Source organism: Octopus bimaculoides, chromosome 21, assembly GCF_001194135.2.
Source record: "Octopus bimaculoides isolate UCB-OBI-ISO-001 chromosome 21, ASM119413v2, whole genome shotgun sequence".
Lineage (NCBI taxonomy): Eukaryota > Metazoa > Mollusca > Cephalopoda > Octopoda > Octopodidae > Octopus > Octopus bimaculoides.
Window position 1 is genome coordinate 5,901,207 of NC_069001.1, and position 5,284 is coordinate 5,906,490.

The following is a 5,284-nucleotide window of genomic DNA, read 5'->3' on the forward strand; positions in this document are numbered from 1 at the left end:
CAGGCACAAAGACACGCACCCCCACATATATATATATATATATAGTTTTATACATATCGATCCAGTACCGGATCGATCCCAAAATCTAATCAGTTCGTGCCAGTCACAAGGCCAAACATCCCTGAAAGTTTCATCTAAATCCATCCAGCGGTTCTTGAAATATCTTGTCCACGGATAAGCAAACACGATTGAAAACAATATCTCTACCTTTGCTAAGACGGAGGAAATAAATTATGATATTAATAACATTCTTCTTATTACACTTTTTTTTAAGTGTGCTGTAACTGAACTGCTATCAATTTCCCTAAGATCAACAACGATATGACATTCTGAATAGAATTGGTCTGTGTACTTAATAACCAAGCGTATTCTAAAGAATCCAAATTTCAAAACCTAAAATAAATAAATTTAAAAAAACTACTTTTTTACAATTTATTAATAACTTAGACTATCGTATTTCAGTTTTTCCTATACTTTTGCTAAACTTTATTACTTTTTTCTTTCAAATTTCGTATAAAACATATCCTACTTCACCGAACGGATATCAAAGTAACTCGAAATAAATAAAAAATGTTGAGAAAAATAAAGTATATTTTATATTGTACATTTATAGTCTTTTATTTTTTTAATTCATTTTATTCCTGATTTTAGTCATTGGATTGCGGCCATGCTGTTGTCCCCCTCATTCAATAGTTTTCGTCTCTTCAATTGATCTCAGTACTTAGTCTGATATTTATTTTATCGATATCAGTTTATCGATTGCCGAATCAGACATAATTCGTTTGCATAAATAGGGCAAAAAGTATTTTGTTCGATTTTACGGAAATTATAAGTCGATACATACATATATACACAAATACAAACAAACATACGTATGTGTGTATATAAGCACGTATGTATGTATCAATGCATGTATGCATGTATGTATGTATGTATGTATGTATGTGTGTGTGTGTATGTATGTATGTATGTATGTGTGTGTGTGTGTGTATGTAAGTGTGCATGCATGTATGTGTGTATGTATACGTTTGTATGCATACATTGTAGAATTCATCAACAGATATAGACGCAGGCGTGGTTGTGAGGTGAGAAGCTTGCTTCCTAACCACATGGTTCCGGGTTCAGTCTCACTGCGTGGCACCTTGGGCAAGTGTCTTCTGCTATAGCCTCGGGTCGACCGAAATCTTGAATGGATTTCATAAACAGAAACTAAAAGAAGCTCGTTGTGTATATGTGTGTGCGTGAATGTTTGTCTCCCAGCAGCGCTTGACAGCTGGTGTTTGTATGTTTACGTTCCCGTAACTTAGCGGTTCGATAAAAACGGATCGAGAGAAAAAGTATCTGGGGTTGATTCGTTCGACCAAAATTCTTTAAGGCGGTGCCCTTAGCATAACCGCAGTCTAATGACGGAAACAAGTGAAGAAAAAAGAAAAGGTAGGTGAGATCGTAGAATAAAATGAGAGAACTCGGTTGAGGAAATATGCTTGTCAACACTGTCAGTTTTGAGAATCAGATACGCCATAACTGCTAATACATCCCAAACGTTTTAACTGAAGACACATCAAGCGGTGCCTCCGCACTGAAAGAAATGCGTATATTCCACTTTAGAATGATGCTTGTTCCAGTTTTTCATGTCTATTTGTTTTCTTAGAAAAAAAGCAAAAAGAAAATCAGAATAATTTATATGTATTCCACACTGGGTCGTCTTCCATGAATTCTAAGAGCTTCGAAGTTTACTATGCAAGGAAGACAATCAGTTGCTTAGTAATTGCATCGTTATTGAGATCCCTGCCCATCTACGTGAAGGGGTCAGTGATCCCCAGAATCTGGTCGTCCAACAGGACTTGTTTCCCCCAGACCTTCCTGATAATCATCAAAGCTTTCATCAAAGTGTACAGTGTGGACGTCTATCGATTACTGTGCTGTATGGAGTGGGTTACCCAATATAGCAACAAACATGCAACGAAGCAGGATATGTTTTCTGCGTCAGGACCAACAATGTGACAGCAGAGGGGATCGTTGTTGTCATTGTGCTAGGAAGTGTGCTCGGAAAGTAGAATGTTATCTTTTGTGTTCTTGTTGGTGGAGGATTTCATTATGTGGGAGTCTATCGGGAATCCAGCATTCAACATCGAATGGGGGAAGGAAAGACTCACAGACTCACGGACCCGATCGGGAAATCATTGTCAATGCAAGACATGGCCGCCAGTCTGAACAAAAGGGAAAATAGCTAATAGGTTCACTTGCACTTCAATAATGCGAAACATGTACACACACACACACACACACACACACATATGCACATACAATACACACATACATAAATACATATATAAACACATACATATATAAATACCTACTTACCTACATGCATACATACATAAATAAATATATACATACATACATACATACGTATAAATACACACATATGTGTGTGTGAGTGTGTATGTGTGTAACTGTAAATGTATGTATGTATGTTACACACACACACATATGTATATATTTCTGTATGTATTTATTTATGTATATGTGTATATATATATATATATATATATATATATATATATATATGTGCGTTCACATACACATACGTACATATATATTTATGTATGTATATGTGTGCGTCTATGTGTGTACCTATCTCTGTATATATGAATGTGGTATATATATATATATATATATATACACACACACACACACATATATATATATATATACATGTGTGTGTGTGTGTGTGTGTGTGTGTGTGTGTGTGTGTGTGTGTGTGTGTGTGTGTCTAGTGTAGTAAATAGACTGCTAATGTGATATTAGAGTTGAGATGTGTCAAGTGTTGTATATTTACAATTTGTAAACAATGAAAGGAGACTTGCTAGAGTTCACTGATGCTAAATTTCCAGTGATTTAATTTAGTCGTTTAATCTTATTCGAGAATAGTTGTGGCGTACAGAAGAGCGTTTCTCAACATACGTCTAGATTTACTGTGTGTATATAATTGTGTGCAACGTGGTGTACGGTAGATGTACAGTAGATGTAGATGGGGGGGGGGGAGAATAGCGTGAAGAAATATGATGGGGAGACGGTGACGAGACGGTGGGTTGTACGTGGGTAAAGAATGGGAAAAGACATGTCTAAAGGTGGATAGGGGTCCGTGTTCTGGTCATTTTACTTGTCTCATTTAGTTGACTCGTGTTTGTCTTTCGTGTTCCCTTATTTCTACCCCTTTCGTGTTCCCTTATCTCAACTCGAAAAGTTTTGTCGTAGCGATGGGCTTGAACATTCTTCAGAAGAACTTAAAAAGAACTCCAAGAAAAAACACAGGCACGCACATAGGAATAAGACAATTTCTCAGACAGATTCGAGGAAGATCTTGATAAGGTTGCCATGGACTCTGACAGAGAATACTAATAACCGATAGATTATTCAATGAACACATTAAACAAACCATTCGATAGCTAGCTGGTAAAAATACAAAGATGTGGTACTGAACCAGTGCGTGTGCTTTAATGTTTATTCGCACAATGACACTCCCTGCACACAACGAAACCTGTTTGCGAAGTATTCTTTTACACATCCATTTAGTTATTCGTTCATTAATCTTATTCTTCTTTCCTTCCCTTGTATTCTTCTAGCAATATTTCATGCGTTTCCTTTTTCATTCTTTCAAAATGAAAATCACCATCATCATCATCATCATCATCATCATCAGCAGCAGCAGCAGCAGCAGCAGTAGTAGTAATAGAAGTAGCAATGGTGGTATAACCTTCCTTTTTTTTTTTACTCTCTATCATAATTATACACAAACACACATGCATATACACGCAAAAACATAAACGCATATACACGCATAAATATAAATACGAATGCGTATACATGCATGAATGATTAAACACATACGTACAAACTTATACACTCACACACATACATATATACATATATAAATAAATAAATATATATATATATATATATATACTCACACACATACATATATACATATATATAATCACGTGATTATAGGATGTTGTTACACATCGCTGATCACGATGCGCTAGGAATCATTTTAACTTTCTCATGATGCCATCAGACTGCCAAGGCCCGCTAGCCAATATACATATATATATATATATATATATATATATATATATATATATACACACACACACACATACATATACATATATATATATACATATATATATATATGTATATATATATATATATGCAGGATTACATACATACATACATATACATATCTAGATATCTCCTCTTATGTTTTCCATTCTCCCTTCTGATTATTTCGTTCCTTCATTTTCTCAATTCCATTCCAATTTTCAGTGGAACCCACTCCTTCCCAACCTCATCCCTAATATTTCCTTCCAATTACATCTTAATTCCCTTTTCCTCACGTTTGTAGCAATCTCTCTTTCTCTCTCTCTCTCTCCCTCCCTCCCTCAATCTCTTCTTTCTCACGTTTTTTTTCTCTCTGTATCTGTTTGTCAATCTGTTTGTCTCTCTCTCTCTTCCTCACATCCCACTCTCTCTCTCCCCATCTCTCTCCCCATTTCTCTCTCCATTTCTCTCCCTCTCTTTCTTCGTCTCTCTTCCTCTCCCCGCGTCTCTCTTTCTCTCTCTCTTTCTGTCTCTCTGCTTCTCTCTTTCACTCTACATCGCTTCATTCACCCAAATAAAATGTCTACCATACAGTTTTATGTTTAACGTCTATCATCAATTACTCCCGCACCCCTTCCAACATTCCTACAAACACAAACACGCACACATACACACACACACACACACGCACAAACACACACTCACACACACATGCGCACACACGCACTCAGACAGACACATATACACACTCCTCCTCACACACATAGAAATATAAACATACAGAAATATACACACTCACACACACACATGTACAACCAGAAATACACACAAGCACACACACACACATGAATATACACAACCAGAAATACCTCCACACTTACACATACACACACACATACACACACATACGCACACACATATCCTTAGTTAGGCATACATACACACATCCATATTTTTTTATATTTTTATATTTGTTTCTTCTTATTTTCTTTTAGGTTCATATATTTATTGTTTTTTTCTTATTTTATTTTTTAACTTTATTGATTTCTTTATTTATTATTTGCTCTTCTTCTTCTTCTTCTTCTTATTATTATTATTATTATTATCATTATTATTATTATTATTATTATTATTATTATTATTATTATTATTATTATTATCATTATTATCATTATTA